A 22,586-nucleotide genomic window follows, 5' to 3' on the forward strand; every position below is an offset into this window, starting at 1 on the left:
ATTTTTTAAAAAAGTTTGCTGTAGAGAAGATACTGTAATTAAATGCATAATAAAATAGCATAATGTTTCTTTTCCTGTATAGGATAGTGTTGCATAGACTCTGTATTTTCTTGCTCACTAAAAGGGTTATGAAGTATTGATTTGTATTAAAATAATTATATTATGTGAAACTAAAGTACCTGGAGAGATAAACAGAGAAAACAGGTTGCCTAGAATAGGGTTATTCAATCTTTAAGGAGCCCCTGACATGATTAGCCTCAAATGCAAAGCCTAAAATTTAAAAGGCATGTTAATAATTTTTTTTTTATGAACACAATTTAAAACTGATATTATAAGTGAATTATTTGGAAAACCACTGGGTTTACAAATTTGAAGTAATTTGTTTTTAATTATTGAAGTTGTTTACATATTTCAAATAATTTTAAAATCCTTTTTTAATCCAATCTCTTTGTTTCAATATAATTTCTGTACATTATTCAGAATCTGTACAGATTATTATAATACTGACCAATAAAAGGTAGTCATTTTAAAGAATGCACCAAAATGCAAATTCTGTGCGAAAATCAAAAATTCTGGATGTACTTGGCTGAAAACCTAAACGGAAAATGCTTTGTAATAAATAGTTATTATTTTCTTAAATAATATTAAAGTAATTTAGTAAGACCTTTACATTTTAAGCCGATAACTTACACTTTACAGATAAAAAAAACACAAGCCAATTAAATTAATAATAATTCAATTTATAGTGGGGTTGTCACGAAACTGAAATTTGGTACCAATCGATACTGAAATTTTAAAAACATCCATTTCCCACCAGCATTTGAACACTACTGAGCATGTTCTTAAACAGCGCTGATTTTCCATTGTGTTCACATGCTCAACAGAAATGAATGTGATTGGCCCTGAAGGTCATTAGTTCACCGAACAAACCCTTGTTTACTAAGATAACCACGGATACACTGGTAGGCATGGGCCGGTATGAGATTCTGACGGTGTGATAACCTTGGATTATCACACCTTCACGGTATTGTAATTACTGCTCTAAAATATATTCTTTTTAAATGCCTGGGTAAAAAAAAAAAAAAAAAACTTTTTTCCCCTTTTGAACACAATATATTTTATTTTGAGAAACATTTAAAATATTTTGGAACAGTAAACATGTCAGGCTAAATTCTTCAAATGAATCATTGACTTCTGCTGTCTTTATTTCAAAAACAGATTTTTTTTTTACAATTTAAAATGCCATCTTTGAATATCTTTTCTGTTGAGACACTGTTGTCCTAAAAAGGAAAAAAAAAGGATAAAAACGGTACTGCAGAAAATTTTGGCGGTTTTAAAACCTTGACTTTTCCAAACTGCGGTATACCTTGAAAACGGTTATTGTCCCATACCTAGACACAGGAGCGCTTCAAAGTCACGTCGATCAGCTGGTTTGTCTAAAAGTTGACATACGAACAATCCGCTGATGAAACACAGCTTTAAAATACTCCAGTGTCCCAGTATCTGTGGTTAAACTCTAGGAGTGTCACGATTTCGATTTTTAATCGAAATCGATCGAAATTTATGCTCAATTTCGATTATCGAATCAAAAAATAGAATCGTCTATGCTGCCACGCCCCCATGTCACGTCAGCTTGGCTTGCCAAGCGGGAAAAAACAGGCTTGTTGAAGTGCTTGTTGAACTGCAGATACAGGAGACCAGTCGACAGAGCTTAAATCCTCTCCTCTTTTAATGAAGTCGCCGGTGTGTAAGCATTTCGGATTTCCAGTGATTTATGTTGACAACGTTCGTGTTGTCGACAAAAAAAAACAACACAGTTTTGCAAGCTCTGCTATGTACGTATTAGGGTTTGTCCGATAGACAACACCGGCATCGCGATCCTCCGCCCGCCCCCGTTGCAAATCCGCTCGCGAAAAGTAGACACTCAGGCCCTGTTTACACTGTCTTTGTTTTTAAATGGCATTTTAAAACGACAACGATTTGACATCCACAGTGGCGTGTAGCATTTCTGAGCAGCCCTCCTTCCTCTCTACCTCTGACACACACACACACAGAAACAGACGCACACACACAGCCATGGGCTCGAGAGGGTTCAGGCAGTCAGAGGATCAGTAGACTGCTTCAATCTTTCAGACACTTGTACTTAGTCATTTTAGCGCACACCTCAGATACTGTTGGCTGGTTCCTGTTGGTTGTGCGTCTTTTTTACCGATGCCATTATAACGACACAGATCACTGCCTATTCACGAGTCCCGCAGAAAAAATGATTGACAGGTGGTAATTATGTGACAGGTGGTAATTATGTGTGTATCTTGCCTTTATTCATTTACTGTATGATTTGTTTATGGGTAAAACAAAGACCACGCAGGTCAGGTAGTTTAAACGGTCGGCTACAAATAACTAATTGGTCATTAATTAATTAATTATTCATAATCGAAAATCGATTTGAATCGTGCCTTTAGAATCGAAAATGTAATCGAATCGAGGATTTGGAGGATCGTGACACCCATATTAAACTCAGTAAACAGCAATGAGTTTGGTGAACAGATGACCTTCAGGGTCAAACACAGGCCCGGATTGGCTAATCGGGAGGACCAGGAGAATTCCCGGTCGGCCGGTCCGTTTTTTGGCCGCGAGGGCCGGTGTCCCTATTTATTTACTTGACCACAGCCTTTTTATTCATTATTTTATCGCAACTCTTCTTTTTTTTAATCTATTTTAATGATGATAAAACTTAGTTGTGTCTCCTTACTCCATACAGCTGTTGTGGTCCAGCGGTTAGCACGTTAGGTTAAGACTCTGCGGGCCCGGGTTCGATCCTCGTTAGAGTAATGTAATGTTTTCATTTTTATTGTTAAGACATATAATACTGTTAGGGTTGTTGGACATTTGAAGTTCTAAAGCAGCTGTTTTCTCAAAAAATGACGTGATAGTGTCATTAGAAACTGAATTGGAAATGACCTTATTTTAATATAGTCAGTCGTGAACTGAGGTGGGCCGGTCTGAGGCTTGAAACTCCAGGGCTGAAAAGGAGTCCCACTCCGGCCCTGGTCAAACACATTTTTGTTGAGCACGTGAACACAAAGGCAAATCAGCGCTGTTTAAGAATGTGCTCAGTAGTGCTCAAATGTCGTTTTTTTAATTTCAGTATCGATTGACTCCAGTATCGTGCAACCCTAATTTACAATGAACAAGTTTTAGGGGTGACATTTTAGCAGCATTGCCATGACAACACAGTAGCAATATTGCAAGCAGCAGGAAGAAGTATACTACATAGAAATGTCCTTTTCTAGTGAGCATGTGTGAATCATGTATAGATGAGTATATGGGTACATAGCAGGAAAATCAACTGTTGAATATTGAGCTAATTTTTGAAGTTTGACCACGCTATAAGTGCAAGCTAGTCGACAGTGGAGTCCACGCTTGAATCACACTGCAAAATGACTATGGCTGGAGTGAGAGTGAAACCAGCACGTTGAACACTTGTGAGCAGTGCAGCACAGCAGAGCCTCGGCTCAAATTTGTTAGCCGCTTTTCTGTGAGAATTTTCAGCTGCTGAAAATTTGGGCATCCCTAGTCATTTTAGTGTGAATATAATAACGTTACGCAAAAATCCAGCAGCCTGCCACATCAATAAATTTTAACTAATTAAAATATTTAATATATTAATTTAAAATAAACCTTTTAAATAAATTGATAAAGGATTAGAATTAATAAACAAACTTTAATTTTAATTACTGTATTCATTTAAACAATACTAATGACTGCTTTAACATCTTAAAATGTGCATTTCCAGGTTTTTAATATATATATTTTCAATGCTTTCTTTAGCATGTATACAAATTGATAGTCATTATCCACAACAGCTACAACGCTTATCCAAAATGGTTCATTTACCTTCAGAACGGTTCAAGAAAATCCTGACCAACCCCAGGCCACAGCTATCCACATCTACAGGCCCTAAGTTTTCCACATATCTGCTTTCAGTTAAAAAGCGAAACAGGAATGCCAAAAATGCACAAGTCTGCGGAGCAACTTCTGCTGTGATGTTCTAGGATCTCAAGCGCCTGCCTCCTCGGCTGCCCCATTTCCACCCTCCCATTCGCTCAGTGCAGGGCAGAGAAATCCCTGCTTCTATGAACAACAATGCACACAGCCGAGCCCGAGCCAAGCCCACATGGCAGTGCCAGGACCCAGCACCCCTCGCCAGCCTCTCGTTGGCAAGGGAGACATTTTGTGATGTAAACAGGATGCTCCGCCGTGCACCGATACGAAAGCGTATGCACTTGGGCTGAACCATTAATTGCATTACATGGTGACCATATTACTGAGATGCAGCCTGGGGACATTTTGTAGAGCAATGGTCAAAATAGCATTGAAATCTCACTTAGGATTATTTATGAGTTTTTAAAACATTGGGACAATACATTTAGTTTATTCCTGTGTTTAATTAAAACAGCACCAGTTGGGGACAAGATAAAAAAAAATGGGACTGTTTCTGGAAAACAGGGCCATCTGGTCAGCCTATGATATTATAAAATATGATTTTTAAACTGAAAAGCCTGCGATAAAATTGTGGTCACGCGAGTAAAGCAGTCAAAAAAGAAAGAATCAGATAACAGATTTTCTCTGTTTCTCTGGCTCTATTTGAAAATAATTTGTCATTTTATATTGATTGAGATAAACAGTACTGTATCTGCATAGAATACAATAGATCAATACTGGTCCAAAGGCATTGGTAAATCCAGTACAGTGCTTCCCACAGGTTTGAAATGTACTTGCAGTACTAGCCAGATTGAAACACACCTTTTACCCAGAGCACATAAATGGTCAACTACATGCGACAAATAAAAAAATAAATGGCTTGACGTTTACAGTATTGCCAAAGCATTTTAGATATGTATAAAGTATGTAATAAATTAACATAAATAATAAAATATAAAGCAAATGAGAAATAAATATAAGAAAAAATTGAATAAAAAAATAGACATCATTGCTAAAATTTAAATAATTACTAGAAAAAAAAGTGTAGATTATTTAAACTGTCAAATTAGTTGACTAGCTAGTTCTAACAAATATGTGTCATTTTGTTCTCTCCGTGTATATAGTAAAGTTTGACTGAGTCGTTTATTAAATGATCAATCATTTAATGTTTTTCTCGTGGCTGTGTGCACTAGGCATGGGCCGTATAAGATTCTGACGGTATGATAACCTTGGATAAAAATATATTCTAAAATATATTCTTTTTAAATGTCTGGGTAAAAAATTAAAACTTACTTCCCCTTCGAAAACAATACATTTTATTATTTTTTTTTATTTTGGAACAGTAAACATGCCAAACATGCTAAAAAGTTCAAATAAATCCTTGACTTCTGCTGTCTTCATTAGTTGCAAAAACACAGATTTCTTTACAATTTAAAACGGCATCTTTGGATATCTTTTCTGCTGGAATCTTACACATACCTCAGGAACGATATTACAGAAAATTTTGGCGGTTTTAAAACCTTGACTTGATTTTTATGAACTAGCTCCACGAGAAAAATGTTGGCTACTTGGGGTCAATTTCTTGATTTATTTGACACATCCACTTCTCAAGAGCAATCCACTGACCCCTCTAATGTTTCAACTATACACCCTCTCTAGTTTTGATTGTAAGTTCTGCGACTATGATGTGTGTTTTTTCTTATTTTTTTATTTTGTTTTCTTTTATATTGTCATTTGTTTGTCTAAAGTATGAGCCAATGTTGGCACATATATATAAAAATGCTTAAAATAAAGTAAAAAAAAAAAAAAAAAAAAAAAAGACTTTTCCAAACCGCAGTTTACCTTAAAAATCGTCCCAAAGTGCACACGCAGGCAGCTGCAAAAAGGTGATGCAAAAACGTGTACAAAGGTAACTTTAGAAAGCAAAAGTAAAACCCGAATCCTGGACATTTAGAGAGATTTCAGTTCAGAAACTATGGTCAGATGCATTTTGGGGCAAAGGTCGCGTCTGTGTAAGGGACAGATTGCTCACCCACAGAGGTACAAACATTATCAATTATTGTGCCTGAATGCTTAAAATTACTAATGATTATTTTTTTTAAAGTGCAACTAAATGTGAAATACTTAAAAAAAAATTAAAAAATACTTAAAAATTAATTTTACAACAAATTAAATTAGTGTTGGTCATACTATTGACGTTATTCCGCAAAGGGAAAATATGACTATAGAAATAATAAAGGGCAGAAAATGGTCAAACTACTTGCTCTACAAAAAAGTGTGTTCATGTCATGACTACATAAAAAGAAGAATACTATAATAAGGAAATATCCATTTTTAACATTATGCAGCATAACAAGCTGTTTTTAACATCTAAAAAAAGAAATTAAAAAAAACAAAGTTCAGGGAAAGTGAATAAGATCAGAAGTCTCAGGCCAAAACCATTTCAATGGCTGCTGCCATTGGTACGTGACAAATAAGGTCAATATATTAATAACTGCATATATTGTTGAATAATAAAGAAGATAAAGAGCTTAAAATAATAATTGCATGTTAAATGAAAATACTGGTGTAAAAAAGTACAAATGTTCAGTGCTTGCAGGGACTAAAAAGTGAAGCACCTTTTAATGCTTGAGGAAAATTCCTCTCGTGGCCAATTTCAGTGGCTTGGGGATTGTGTTCTGAGTGAAAAGGTATTGTTTTAGTCCTTTACTAAACTGAGCGCCTGTTTTGCATCTACTTACTCATTCGGCTTAGACCCTGCAATGCCTTGACGACACACAACAAGAAAGGTCACTGAAACAACAGTGGCTTTCTAAGAGTATGAGCTATTTGGCTAGTAGTGATGGCAAGTCCGAGAAATAAGCAGAAGGGAACTGCAATGTCTGGAAAATCCTTGGGCTAGGATAAGTGTTTATTATAGTGTGGCAGTTCAGTATTGATATTTCTCAAACATGCTATTAGGGTTTTTCTAAAATTACATTTCTGAAACGAGTTAAGTTTGCACACAAACCTCTTTTTGTATAAAAGTACATTTTAAAGTTTTTTTTTTTACACATACATACATACATACATACATACATACATACATACATACAGAGAATCATTATTAATAAAAATACGGTAAGACTTTATTTTGATGGTCCCTATTGCACATTTCGATGACTCAAAGATGCATGCCAATTACTTCTCATCCTAGTATTAGTAAACTGCTTAATATCTGTTGATACTGCTCCTTTAACAGACATTTAACTGACTATAAAAAACTTTGCAAGTACATGTCAACTTAAGTCCAACTAACTTTAATCCCAACCAAACTACTTATATTCTATTGAGAATTCGTTGGCATGTAGATGCAATGTAACTTAAATTCAACAAAATTAGTTAAAGGGACCATCAAAATAAAATGATACTAAAAATTTATATTAATTTAAATAAATTAATAATTAATAACTAACTCATTTTTACTATTACGACTATTAATTAATTAAATGCTCATACAATTTGTTTTATATCTTAAAAGACAAAAAAAATCCTGACAAACAGATAAACTCTAGTTGTTAGAAAGACACAGATTCACTGTGATCCCTAAATAGTCATTAAGTGATTCTTGTTCTACTTGTTCACTGTATACAAAACCTTATATACAGTTAAAATCTGAAATTATTAGTTTTAAAGTTACATTTTTAAGTTATAAGTTTCAAATTATTATTATTATTAATAATAATTATTATTAACTCCTGTGAATGTTTTATTCCTTTTCAAATATATTTCTCAAGTTATGTTTAACAGGCCAGGGACAAAGCTTTTTTCAACTTTTACTTTAGCTGTAATAAAACATATTTTTAAAAACAATTTTTACACAGTGAATTTATTATTATTTTTAATATTAATCAATTCTTAAATTATTAAGATTTTATTTTTATGATTATCTAAATAACAAATCAATGTAATCCATTAACTTGCTTGTTTATCCTTTATGAATTGCCTAGTTAACATAACCGAAGCTGAATAATAAGGTGCATCCCAAATCGCATACTTATGCACTATTCTACGCCATTTTGTAGTATAAATAGTGCAAGTAGAGCACTAACACTGAAATTCTAGTGCACTTTAAATGCCCGGATGATGCACTTATTTGACCATTAAAATGAATTGTGGAATGTTGGACATTACACGCACTTGACAGCCGCTACTTTGCTCGCAGAGCGGAAGGGGTGGAGCTTTTGGGCACTGATATTGGATTACTTTATTTCTTTTGGATTGTCAAAGCAAAATTCTCCTACGACAGTAATTATTCCGCGTCTTGATAGTGAATGTGGTTATACTCATGGTTGGTTTTAATTGGCACTTTGGTCATTTATTTTGCTAATTATTCAACCATCAAATGTCATCAGGGAAACGGTTTGAATTTCTGCTTAGTAAAAAAAACATTAGTGTTCCATTTGGGACGACACTACATAAATATACTATGCTGTTGAGTGTGTAAGTGTATAAGTACATACATGCTTAGTGCCATTTGGGACGCAGCTATAGTATCTTGCAAAATAATTATAAAAACATTATTTACTGTCATCATGGCACAGACAAATTAGAAATTAATTATTAAAAATATTTTTAAAAATGTGTGGAAAAAAATCTCTCTGTTGAGCAACACATTTCATAGGGGGGCTAATAATTTTGGCTTTGTATATGCATATATAACTGTAGTTTATACAAGTGTATATATAACTGTATATGCAGTTTTACATAATTCATATAGTCCTAATGAGTTATATTTGTTCCCTTTTCTCATCTGTCATTCTCAAGTAAAACAGTAAAAAAACTATGAATTATTTTACAAATGACAATAAAGGTCTTGAACAGGAGCAGTTGATTGCCAGTATATTTACAATAAACTGCAGCAAGTTTACAATTAAATCACAATGTTTATATTTTACTAATAAAAGAAACTCTTTCAAGTTAGATTTCAAGATCTATAACTCTCAGCATTATTCTTGGCCTGTCCATAGTTCCTCCTCATAACCAACACTATATTTAGGTTGCCAGGCAGAATTTTTCAGTATGGAATTCTTTCTGTATTATTTCAACTCCCATCAGGGATCCCTGGAGACAGGAAATGGGGAACAGGATGCTCTAAAACAAAGCCCTCAGAACCACCACAACCTTCTCACATGCCTAATGTAACATACTACAATGTTATCTAAAAAAAAAAGAAGTAAGATTTATATGTATAATATTATTTAATACACTATTTTGTCGAACTATACATCTCAGAAGTGTATATAACACAACAAAGACCTTAAGTCAGTCAGTATATAGTTATAGTTGCAGAATCGTCAGCTGAAAATCTGAACATCCCACTTTCCACTTACTCTTCCTGCTGAAGACTCTCACTTCCTGTTGTGAAGTATGTGTCTGACCCGTCACTAACACCCCGTATCAAAGAGCTGTGAAGTGAAGAAGAACACAGCCGAGATGACTTGCAGTGCACGTAAATGCATGCGCTCAGAGTTGGCACGGACTGCACAAAGCCCAGGCCGTTCATTCCAAAGAGCTATTTTTCACATGACTATGATCTGTATCTGAAAGCCTTCTATATATACTAGTGGGAGCCAGAGCACCATTTTACTCCTCCAGAAAACCAACTCACTCTCTCTTGCTGCTGCCAACATTATGAACAAAAAAGTCAGAGCAGATGCAAGGCAGTCATGTGAAATGTGTTTTATAAATCTGTTATTATAAATCTGAATTACATCTAGTGTGACATACGGACAAACAAAGGGTATGGGACTTTGAGCAGTTTGCCTGCTTATACTTACTAGGCAATAAGTAACTCAAAAAACATCTAATAAAGTCAGTCAGACATTACCACTGGACGGCGTGTCTTACAGCCTATGAAAATAGTAGCAAAATAGAAATAAATAATTGTTTGTATTTACAATTTTTACCCCCCATTGAAAGGTATATATTTCATTTTAAAACACATTTATAATATTTTAGACTAATAAACATGTCAGGCTAAATAATTAAAATTAATTATTGCCTTCTTTTATCTTCATTAGTTTCATAAACATCTTCATAAGTTTCAAATACACAGATATTTTTTACATCTTAAAAAAGGCATTACAACCTAAAAAATGAAATAAAAATAGTTGTAAAAAAAAAATTAAAAAAAAATCACAAAAAATAACAAACTAACATATACTGAACAGAATACATAGAATATATATAAAATTGTGGTTTTTGAAACCTTGACTTTTCTAAACCATTGAGCACGAGAACACAATGGCAAATCAGCAGTGTTCAAGAACGAGCTAAGCAGCGCTCAAAAGTTTGCAGAAAATGGACGTTTTAAAAATTCCAGTATCAATTGGTACCGAATTCCAGTATTTTGACAACCCTAAAGGTAAATGTGCTTTTATTTTGGATGCGATTAATCATGATTAATAGTTTGACCGCACTAAACAAAAGTTATCAGTGTTGAAATGAACAGTTGCACTTAACTATAGCAAAAGTTCCATTACTTGATATAAGTGTGACAAACAAACCCAAGTGTGAGAATTTTATTTAAAATTTGTTGTTCATCTGCACCCATAAAAATTTACCTATTTATATTTGCTTCATTCATTCATTTTCTTTTCCGCTTAGTCCCTTTATTAATCTGGGGTCGCCACAGCACCAACTTATCCAGCATATGTTTTACGTAGCGGATGCCCTTCCAGCTGCAACCCATCACTGGAAAACACCCACACATTCTCATTTCACACACATACACTATGGACAAATTAGCTTACCCAATTCACATATAGCGCATGTCTTTGGACTGAGGGGGAAACCTGAGCACCCAGAGGAAACTCACGCCAACACAGGGAAACTCCACACAGAGATGCCAACTGACCCAGCTGAGGCTCAAACCAGAGACCATCTTGCTGAGAGGTGAGAGTGCTACCCACTGCACCACCGTGACGCCCTATATTTGCTTCTTTTCTTCTAACAATGGACGCAGGTAAAGCTACAATATAAACTACATTTAAAAATCATCTAAAAGTAAAGTATCATCTCACAGTTCTGACTTTTTATTTTATTTATTTTTTTGCAGAATTGCGATTGTGAGTTCAATTTAAAAAACAAACACACTTAGCATTTGTTTTAAATTGATAGATTAATGAAACTGCATCTATAAAAAATTGGTACATACGCCTGTGACACAAAACAAGAAAACAACTGGCAACGGCTGCAGCAATGAACTCCTGAACCAAGTATTTTGCAAACTGGCCCGGGTTAGTCAATAACTCACATGGTTTCCAGATCCAACTCAAGATGTGAGTTATGGGAAGAGAAATGCATCATATCCTGTCTGCAGGCCAGTGGAGATCCAGATGCTACAGTGCTTTAAATATTACGGGACACATGGATGTGAGAAGTCTACTTTCACATGCATTATTCAGCTCTGTTCGCTCTTATCGTTTAGACAGAGATGGATTCAAGTTGGCAGATCTTGATGGAGATGAGAAAGAATTAGCCTAACTAATGTCGTGAACTTTTAAAACCAAGCAGCGCTCGCAGAAAGCAAGCCTGATTTAGTTAAGAGGCATCATTAATGACTGAGCTTAGTTTAAGTGTATTTTAAAGTTTCAAGAGTATAAATTCTGTGCACTTGGCACCAATGTTTAGGGAAGATCACAGCAAATAAATTTAATAAATTTACACAGAATATATGCTTAATTTACAACATAAAAGAAAGGAATTTAAGGTCAGATTTTTCATAGATTCTATAAAGGATTATCTGGTATTTCTTTTTAAATATACTTCTATAAACACAAGGCATAACACCCTTGTGAATATGCACCCTATACTGTTACTGAGGAGATGAAACTGTAGAATAAAGTTATTTTTGTTTTATGTGCATGCAAAAGTATCCTCGTAGCTTGATAATAGTTTAGTTAAAGCACTGAATGCTCTGTTTTGATGATTTTATTTTGGTATTTTTCTGGACTTTAAATGAGCTGGGACCCTTACTGACTATGGCAGATTAGGCTCTTATTTTAAAAAGCTCTTATTTCTAAATAATTTTTAATGAACAACGTCTTGGGTTTGAAACAGAGTTTGTGTTTGAGGGTGAGAAATTAATAACAATTTGAATTTTTGGTTGAACTAACCTTTAAAAATGAATTTGGGAAAAATGTCAAATTAAATACAAGAACATTGGCAAAAATAAGCATGCTCAATTAGAAACTAAAAGTGACCCACATGGGCACAAAACAATGATAAGTCAAGGAAAGAATTCGGACACATTTTGGGCGTTGACCTACATTAGTGTAGCAGGCTCCCGGTCTCCTGATTGTGGGTACAAACTGGTTGCACTCAACTTGTTTTGACAGCTGATAAAGGCCAATTAAAGCCTGCATGTTGTGTTTTCACAGGCTCGGTCCAGAGCATTAGCAGACAGGTTTCAATTTGGATTAATAATAGTAAATCTGACAGACGGCCAAGCGATGTCAGGCTGAAGGACTTCTGAGAAAAATTGCATTTTTGGCAAACACAGTGTGAGATGTGATCAATATTTTATAAAACTCTAATAACATCAAATTGCGTTTGATATTAAAGTGTGAACATATAATTTAAACCACAGGAAAACAACAACAACAAGTGTTAAAGATTGTTTCTGTCATGAAATAAAAAAGCAGAGTTGGGAGAAGGATCAAATCCAAAATTAATCAATTGCTCCATTCAAAGGTGTTGAGAATCGAGAGTTCAGAATCTATTCCATAAGGGGAATCTAAGAACTGAATAATTATAATTTGACTCTGTCAAATAATGTAACAAATTCACTTGCTAATAATGATCAGATTCATAACCATATGTGTCCTTTACTTATGTTTCTTTTTCACTGAGTGGTACGGTTCAGTTCGATATGGTACAGAACGAGTGATCTTTATCAGGTTTGTGTTTCCACTGCCCAATGGTACCAGTGGCACTCTTTTGGTAGGCGTGTTGTAGGACAGAAAGTTGCAGTCAGTGTCATTCTTGCTCGAGGAAATGTCACAGTAAAGCTATACCGGTCATTCACATATCATTTACAAAACAGATGCTTTATACACATAAATAGGCCAACTTGTTAAAAAAATGTTAATTACGAACATTCTATAAACATGATAGCTGCAGATCAATGAAAATGTGAAATAGCCTACTGTATTGTCTGTGATTATATAAAATGAAGCAATGAATAACACATACATGAACACGTACAGCCTTGAAGTTTCTGAAATGTTACCAATAGGCATGGGGCCGTATAAGATTCTAACGGTATGGTAACCTTGGAAAAGAATATCACAGTTTCACGATATTGTGATTACTGCTGTAAAAACTTTATTCTTTTAAATGTCTGGGTAAAAAACAAAAACTTTTTTTTTCCAAGATTGAACATAATGGCTGTGTTCCAAATCACATACTTCCATAGCACGCTAAAAACAGTATGCGAGCAGAGAAGTACAGTATGCAAGAAGTACCTATGTGACCTAAAATAGCCGAAAAGAATTAAGAGATTCTGAAGTACGCATCTGATGGACGCTACACTATCCCATGATGCATTGCGAGAGAATTCATGAATAAAAGTGAAGCGGGTGTGTCACGTGATGATGACAAAATGGCATCCGTAGTACGTCCGAGCTCATTCATACTATTCACATTTATACTGTATAGAACATACTTTTCTTTCGCTCAAATAGTTAATTTAAATTTAAATACTGTCCCTAATGAGAAGTAGGCGATTTCGGACACAGCCAATACATTTTGTTTTGAGAAACATTTAAAATATTTTGGAACAGTAAACATGTCCAACTAAATAATACAAATGAATCATTGACTTCTGCTATCTTCATTAGTTTCCAAAACACAGATTTCAAATGTGTAATGACATCTTTGGATATCTTTTCTGCTGGAGATACTGTTGTCCTAAAAAATAAAACCAAACTTACATTTAGGCCTTATAGGTTAATCAGCGATATGAAACAAATAGTCAATTCAAACCTCTAATATTTATTCTTCACTAACCCATATAACCTTAACATCTTGATAAAGTAATTCCTTCATTCTGAGTTCAGAATAGTCCAAAATATCTAACGTTAGAGAAAGTGAAACCACTAGCGCTTTTAGACAGCCTCGTAAACAAACCCCCCCCCCCAAAAAAATGAAAAAGACTAAGTAAACATGTATTGCTGATTATTTGTTTATGTGAATAATGTTTAAGTTGGCTTAATTTTTGTCCCTAATGCACACAAATGAGTATTGTTTGTTTATAAATGGCATGATTTAGAATTGGTGAAATTGAACTATAATCCAGTGGTCCTTAACCACCAGGCTGCGGACCGATACCGGTCTGTGGATCAATAGGTACCGGACCGCACAAAACAAAAATCATTAATTATTTCCGTTTTATTTATTATTTGAGTCTGAACAATCTTTTATTTTGAAAAATGACCGTATTCTCTTGCTTACATCTTGGTCACCTGAGCGCCCCAATTTCGCAATCTACGAACCTCCGAGTACCCAACACCCCTACCACCCACATCCCCTAACCCCCGGTCCGCAGTAAAATTGTCAAGCGTTGACCGGTCCACGATGATAAAAAGGTTAAGAACCACTGTTATAATCCACAACAGAAGGTTTTTATCTCATTTATTTAATCTCTTTCAGCAATTTACAAATTTTATTCTATGGCAGAAATTGCTTTTAAAGTCATCTGAGGATACCTTGTAAAAGCCATCTTTTGGATGGGAACTATCTAGCAACATCAGCACAAGCTAAAATAGATAACAAACAGGCCAGCAAACTAGACAAAAACAGAAGCGAGAGAAGCACTCTTTCACCAAGAGCGAAGAGAGGAAGGAAAAAAAAACATGGGTTTGTTGACAGAAGATCTTTTCGAAGCCGTGCGTGCCATGATCAAAAGAATGCTAAATCAGGATGCTCAAATATCAGGTCGTTATTTTCCTTCTAAACCGCCTGGCAGATTAAAGATGACGCTTGCTCTGTCGGGTGCTAAATTAATCTGGCATAAACAGACAAAAAATCAAGTTAACAAATAGCAAATAACAATATTAGGTCTGGAGATTATAAACTAAATAAAAAAAAGGCAAATGGAGCAGCCAGACGCAAAAATACGACTGTTCGGCAAGCAGATGAACAGAACAGACCCAGGGGGGGGTGGAGGGGAACTGGAAAGCCTCCACGAGTTCTCAAGTGAGCCAGTCAGCTCTAACACCTTGGCAGAAAGACAAGAGCAAAACTAATTGCAAAACAGACCTTAGACAGAGGCACAATCAATTAAGCCGTCTGTGGCGTCTGGCTGCTCGTATGTGTTTCTGAATGAAAGAAGTGTGAAGTCTGCAAAAAGAGAATAATTCATGGCTTGAAAGCGAGTAACTCACTGCAATCTGTAATGGGATGTGCATCTATCTGAATGCATCACTGACTGGAAAGATGCCACACAGCTATTCATTGGCAAAAATCGCTTGAATAGGAAGACAAAACAGGTCATGTTTGATTCATGCCTGTTCCTGCATTCATTCTGGTTGAGATCTCGAAAAGGCTTGTTTGTGAACTTTATATCCGCACTATTATTGTGGAAAAAGCCTTGTTATTTGTGACTCTAGGTCAAGAATCAGTCAGACAGGCACTGAACCAAGTGGCATAAGGGCTTAACAATCCCCTCCTCCTCTTTCTTCCTCCTTTCTACTGACCTGGTTCCAAAGCCATAGCCAACATGAGGGAACTGGGTTTCTGAGGCAGCGGAAAGGAGAAAAGAAAAAGGCTGACTTGACTCTGACACTCTCAACATGAATACTGTCCTGCTGAAGTGAGAAAGGGTTGCTGCACAAGTGCATCTGTTGAGGCTCAATAAACCTAATAATGATAGTGACGATGATCTCAACAGGCCTTTTCTGGGCCATCTGCCTCAGAAGGAACAAAAGTCTGCCATTGTCCCATGGGACGAACTAGGCAAAACATTTGTTAAGGACTGTCACTGAAAGTACACACTCCCTGCACACTTGGCATAAAAAAAGTGAGAAGAATATAAAAATTCAGTCCATTTAAACAACTACGTTTGTTCTCAGTAAGGATGCACTATATGTATGAAAAACTACAGTTAGGTCTGCACGATATAAATCGATTTGAAATTGAAATTGATTAAGCAAAAACCTGCAATTGTTATGCACATCTTGTTAAGAATGCATGGCTCTGTGATCACTAGTAAATCTCTGCTGAAGGCCATGGAGCGCTCTTGTGCTGAAACTCCACAAGGTACGGAGTGAAAACATTATTAAAAGCTGCATTTTCACATGCCTTTAGATGTAGCAGCATCATGACACAGTAAACAATTGTAGTTCATAGAAAAGTGACACAAAAAGCAGTCAAATAGTAGTCCGATTTCAGAATTGCACAGATTATATCTACTTAAAATTTTTGCATAGTTAGTCAGTAGGGATGTGAAGAGATCTTGTGAGACTAAATGCTGATTTATACTTCTGCCTTAAGCGCACGTGTATGCTCCGGCACAGCCTGCACATGGTTGCCACCAATACTGACGCGCATCTCTCAAAAAATGTAACTACACATTGCAACAACGTGTAGCGTGAGCTTTGTAATTGATCGGCTTGGTAGCCCTGACGAGTGTGAGCGGGACCGAGAGCTGCGCAAACCTGTTGGTGTGAGTGTTTACACGTGTTGAGTCCAGTGAAGGAGGTCCAGATGGAAAGTCTTGTTTTGTGTTTACCTTATGATTAAAGTTGTTGCATGGCCACTGGTTCCCACCTCAAAATGACTGAGTTTAAGCGCCTGCTATATTACGGTAGCATTCAGAAAAAACAAAATTGACACACAGAAACATAAAAACTTACTGCCAGCTAGCATTTCAGAGGTGTTATTGCAGAGCAACAAAAACAGCCCACAGAAGTATAAATGTACAACAACGCTCAAGGCATGCGCTGTGGGTTATGCCAATCACTTGACGCAGAAGTATACACCTTTAAGCTAAAATCGTGATGAGATTTATCATGAAAGATTGTCTTGTGAGTTGTGATATTATGATAAAGCATGACATTGAATTTAGCACTTAAGATTGGAGGCAGGATTGGATTTGAACTGCATATCAAGTGCTTTGCACATACCTGGCAACCGGGGCTACCTCTGTGTTGCATGTCACTTGTTTGCTTGGGCGGGTGAGTGTGACATAACCGCTTTTTTCTTTACCGGAGTTCAAAGGTTGCAGCGTCCAAAAGCCGAGGCTGCTACAACTGCAGCCACATGCATTAACCACGACTCATAACATGTGATGGAACAGCATTTTAGATACGCTGAAAGTCATAATCGTTGTAAACACAAATTGAATTAAGACATAGAGTATTACTATTTCAGTCGTGCACACACAACCGTCATCGTCATGATCATCATTATTATCATCACCGAATACACGTTTATGCTATCTGGAAAAAAACTGTTTCAGCTGTTGCTGAATGAAAGTGAAACTGCTCAAAAATTACATGAATGCATACATTTTTTTTAAAGTTCAATTTGTGGAAAGGAGTTTGATTCTCATGTGAAACTGTACAGCCGGCTTCACTGACAAAATGCACAAGAAAAACACCTTTGATTAGTTGTGTAGCCCTACTAACAATACAGAATGTTACAAAAGATTTTGTATTAAAAAAACATAGTTTCCTCAAAAATATTAGGTGGGCCTAAAGTCTTAAATACTAAAAACAATAATAATTTCTTGAGCAAAACAAAATGAATTTTAACTACACATTGTCATAAGCACAACTAGAAAAATACGAAACTAAAAATAAATACAACATTCCATTCAGAAACTGAAGGTAAAGGGTTTGTCTTTCAATCATGCTGCTTGATCCATAAGAGCACAGAAGTATTGGAGAGGATGTGGAATGTATTATCAAATCAATAATGCCAACAGATTAAAATACGTACTCCCTGTTCGAGCTTTTCAAAAGTAAACAGTTTATGATAGTTAATAGTTATATACAGAACATTATAATTGGGACTTTGTTGTCAGTGCTCTTCACAGGTTTAAAATATACTTGTGGTGGTAGCCAGATTGAAACACACCTACCCACGGCACATGGTTACCTACATGCAACAAAAAAAGTGATTTTTAACAATAATTTTATTTATTATACACTGTTTCTTTTTCAATGGCCTGAAGTTTTTTTTTTTAGACTGTTAAAATAAAAAAAGAAATCCACTATTTGTTTTACTTTTAATCTATTCAGAAGCCATGTGCACCCACTGACAGGTCAAATCTGCTGCTGACATTTTGTACAGTATTGCCAAAGCATGTTAGATGTGTATAAAATATGTAATACATCAACATCGATAAAAATTAAAAAATATATACAGCAAAAGAGAAATAAATGACATAAAGGAATAAAAACATCTATGGAATAAAAATCTCTAAAAAGTATATTAATTACAAGATTAAAAAGTGTAGATTATTTCATTCATTTTCGTCTTAGTCTCTTTATTAATCAGGGGTCGCCACTGCAAACCGAAAAACTTATCCAGCATATGTTTTACGCAGCGGATGCCCCTTCAGCTGCAACCCATCACTGGGAAACATCCATACACAGTCATTCACACACATACTCTACGAACAATTTAGCCTACCCATTTTACCTATACCACATGTTTTTGGACTTGTGGGGGAAACCGGAGTATACAGATTATTTAAATAGGGCAAATGAGTTAATTAACCACCCCTAACCATGTACATATATTTTGCAGCCAGTTTAGGTGTAGTTTTGCCCTCTCCGAGTAAATTGAAAATAAACTCTGTCTTGCGGCTGTGCAAAGCGAAATCAAAAGCCGAATCTCGGACATTTTAGAAGATTTAGACACCCTGAAATGACGCATTATTAAGTCCCCAAAAGGCGAGTCTCTGTGGGTCTCTGCGGAACACTTGAGATTGTGGGACTTTTGACAGTTCTTGTGCACACACAATGAGAAGTAGGAAACATGTAGGTCTAGAGGAGATTTTAAACTAGTTAATCGATCACGGATGTTTGGCTGATGTGCGGACACAAAAAGAGGATGATAATAATAAAAAAATTTCACCAAATATACTTGGGTGGCTGTTATTATATCTGGATGGCCCGCCCACGTGAAGTCTATGTGTGGGAAGCACCGGTTGTCCTAAAGTAATTAATTAAAAATACAGATGCTTAAACACATCCAATAGTGACAAGTTTCTTTTTTCTTTTTTTTTTTAAATAAACAGATTTAGGAATAAATCTCTTCGAATATATGTCTCAAAGCATTACTGTTCTCTGTCGACAAAGTTTCTGATTATTTACATGCTCATGAAAAGATAAAATAAGTCATAAAAATACATATCTTTTTTTAGCCTTTCTGATTTATGACCAAGCCTTCCACTATAATTTGGAGAAAACAAGTACAAAATAACAGAAGATGCAGTTAATTAAAATAATGACAATGTTTATTTAAGCAGTTGGTTGTATTTTTTTTTTTTTTAGAAATAACATATTTAAATGCTTTTATGCAAGATAAAAATCAATAATAGAAATCAATTTCTATTGTATGGAGAAAAATCAATAGTGTATTTACTTCTGGAAGCTGCTGTGCTCTATATAAAGAGAATCATCTGAAGGGGTCAATCTACATCCAGTTCATCACCCCCAGACTCTGAGGTTCTGGAGCAGTACAAGAGACATTCTTAAAAGCTTTCAATAGGATAATGCCATACAAAATAGGAGGTGTTTAAGTGGATACGATCAGTCCATCAAACCCTCCGGCATCTTCAAGAAGGGAAAAAACAGGGTCAGTAGCCATATGCAAATCAAGACTTCACTTAAGGGGAGAGGAGTGGCACCAGCTGTCCGACTGATAGACCTTTACCGCCTCCTCCATCATTAATAACATTTCAACAACCAGGACTACGGCTGCCAGACAGATCTAGACCTTTGAACCCCAAAATGTGCTTCACAAGCTAAACACTGATGTTTTGCGTCTCAAAATATGAAAATGGCATTTCCTTACAAGGTTTGCATGTATGAATGTGCAAAAGTACTTTATGGAAGATATTGTTAAAAAAGCAGCTGTGTGAAAATAATATTGCTTTAACTAGAAACAGGGGTGAGGGGTAGTAGTCCCTTATTATGGTGGGCATATCCCTTATATTTACATCCCAATGTTGACAGGTATTACCTAAAATCAACCAAACTTTGACGTGGTAATTGGACATCAAAATAACATTGTCCTTAGACGCTGGCTAGACATTTAATTTTGGTCACCTGACGTCACAACCTAAATCTAACCAATTATTAACGTCTTATGAGATTGTGTGCTGGCTAGGGAATAACCAAATGCACTACAGAATGTTACGTTTACACACATCCACAAATTATATGTGAATGCATCAGCCTTTTATAGTATAACACTCACTACTCTTGAGTACTTATGAAAGGTTTACTTTTCACTCATAATTTGAGTAATATTCACTTTTACTCTACTTACACTCCATTTTAGGCAAGTAATACTTTAACTTAAGTATCATTTTAGTACTATTTGCTATAGTGTACTCGTGTATAACGCACGTTTACTCAAAAACTACTCGAGCCGATTACGTTCATTTGGTGCACGAGTGGTCATGTTTAATCGATTCAGTAAAACGAACCGACTCAAAATAACGATTCGCTGAAGAATCGGACATAACTGCCGAATTAATACGCGTCAGTAATACCCAAACGTGCAGTCTAGTTAACGTTAGAGAGCGAACTAGCATTTGAAGCACAACCAACCACATTTATGACAGAAGGGCAGCACTTCCCAGATTTAAGATGTGGAATTCCCTGTCTATATTTAAACACAGAAATCTCCTATCACGCATATAAACACGTTCACTTGAAGTGTAAATAAAACTGGAGGCCGCAGCAGTTCACAACACACTGCTCAACAACAGTACTCTAAACAAAGACGTGTAAAGCAACCATAAATCACCCATATAGCGATTTCAGCAACGTATAAACTAAATCCTAATAATGCCACCATTAAATATATTGTGAAACCCTCAGAGTTGTATGTAAATTCAAGCTGGTGTAAAAAACAAAGCTACTTACTCTAGGTGAACAGAAGCAGACTCCACAGCGCACGTTCCCAATCCGTCCCGTTTTCCCCTTTATCCTAAATATAAACACTAGTCGCTCATTTCCTTGGGCTTTAAAAGACTGTATACATCGGCGTACATCATCTCTGTCGACACCGATTGGGACCCAGTCGGCGTGTTCATGCTCAGCGCCTGAAATCCCCACTGAAAGGGAACTAGCAGCCAGTGTGTTGTTGTGTATCAGGATGAATCAAAGAGATGGGAAAAAATCTGTCACAGCCACAATCTCTGTGTGGGTGAACAAAGAGCCACACGGCCGCCTAGCGGACAGAGAGAAAGACTACAGCCGCAGAGGATACACCTGAAATATAGTCAATGCATTTCCAATAAAACATATGAAGTTCACATGTAAAGGCCTCTTAATGTCGTCTGATATCTTCTGCTAGAATGAGTAGTTTAGACGCCTCCTTGTGTAGATTAATTAATTTCACTTTATGCTAAAGAATAGGTTTTATTGTCTTTAACATGAAATATCAACATTAATTTATTCATTCATTTTCTTTACAGCTTAGTCCCTTTATTAATAAGGAGTCGCCACAGCAGAATGAACTGCCAACTTATCCAGCATGTTTTATACAGCGAATGTCCTTCTAGGCACAACCCAACACTGGGAAACACCCACTCTTACAGACACTCTTCTATTCACACTCATACACAACAGCCAATTTAGTTTATTCAATTCACCTGTCTCGCATATCTTTGGAATGTGGGGGAAACCGGAGCACCCGAAGGAAACCCATGCTCACAAGGGGAGAACATGCAAACTCCACACAGAAATGCCAACTGACCCAGCCCCTTGGCTCGATCCAGCGACCTTCTTGCTGTGAAGCAATCGTGCTAACCACTGTGGCACCGAAATATTAACATAAACACACACACACACACACACACACACACACAAAAAAGCTAATTTTGAAAGAAATCTTCTGGATTTAGAGGTTTTTGCATCTGAACTCTTCATTTGAAAAGTTTGGATATATAAAGATTTGTTAATGTTTTTGATTTAGCTTCTTTTTGCACACCAAGGTTGTATTTGATATATAATAATCTTGAAAATGACAACTATATAATAGTAATAATATTTATTGAATTAATTTTTCTTCGGCTAAGTCCCTTTATTCATCAGGGTTCACCACAGCGAAATGAACCACCAACTTATCCAGCGTATGTTTTACACAGAGGATGCCCTTCCAGCCACAACCCAAAACTGGGAAACACCCGTACACTATGGAAATGCCAACTGACCCAGCGGGGACTCGAACCAGTGACATTCTTGCTGTGAGGTGACTGTTAACCACTGAGCCACTGTGCTGCCAGTTATAATAATGTTAAATTATTATACAAATACTATTAGAAAACATAATAATAAAAACATATTGAATGCCTGAGAGAAATTTGACATTGA

At 35.9% G+C, this 22,586-nt stretch overlaps 2 protein-coding genes across 4 annotated transcripts in view; one reads left to right on the forward strand and one right to left on the reverse strand.

Annotated features, from left to right (window-relative positions):
- cuedc1b (CUE domain containing 1b) overlaps nucleotides 1–21,373 on the reverse strand; it is a 49,791-nt gene extending 28,418 nt beyond the window's left edge. The window contains exon 1 of one of the 2 annotated variants that reach the window (XM_068213557.2): nucleotides 21,135–21,373. The gene's annotated coding sequence lies outside the window, so the exon portion shown is untranslated. Of the gene's footprint in view, nucleotides 1–3,897; nucleotides 4,129–21,134 lie in introns of those variants that run through there. The other variant, XM_068213558.2, reaches the window with a different exon arrangement.
- or40a1 (odorant receptor, family 40, subfamily A, member 1) overlaps nucleotides 1–22,586 on the forward strand; it is a 617,996-nt gene that overhangs the window by 487,830 nt on the left and 107,580 nt on the right. The window lies entirely within an intron of this gene.

This window comes from Danio rerio, chromosome 15 (genome assembly GCF_049306965.1).
Source record: "Danio rerio strain Tuebingen ecotype United States chromosome 15, GRCz12tu, whole genome shotgun sequence".
Lineage (NCBI taxonomy): Eukaryota > Metazoa > Chordata > Actinopteri > Cypriniformes > Danionidae > Danio > Danio rerio.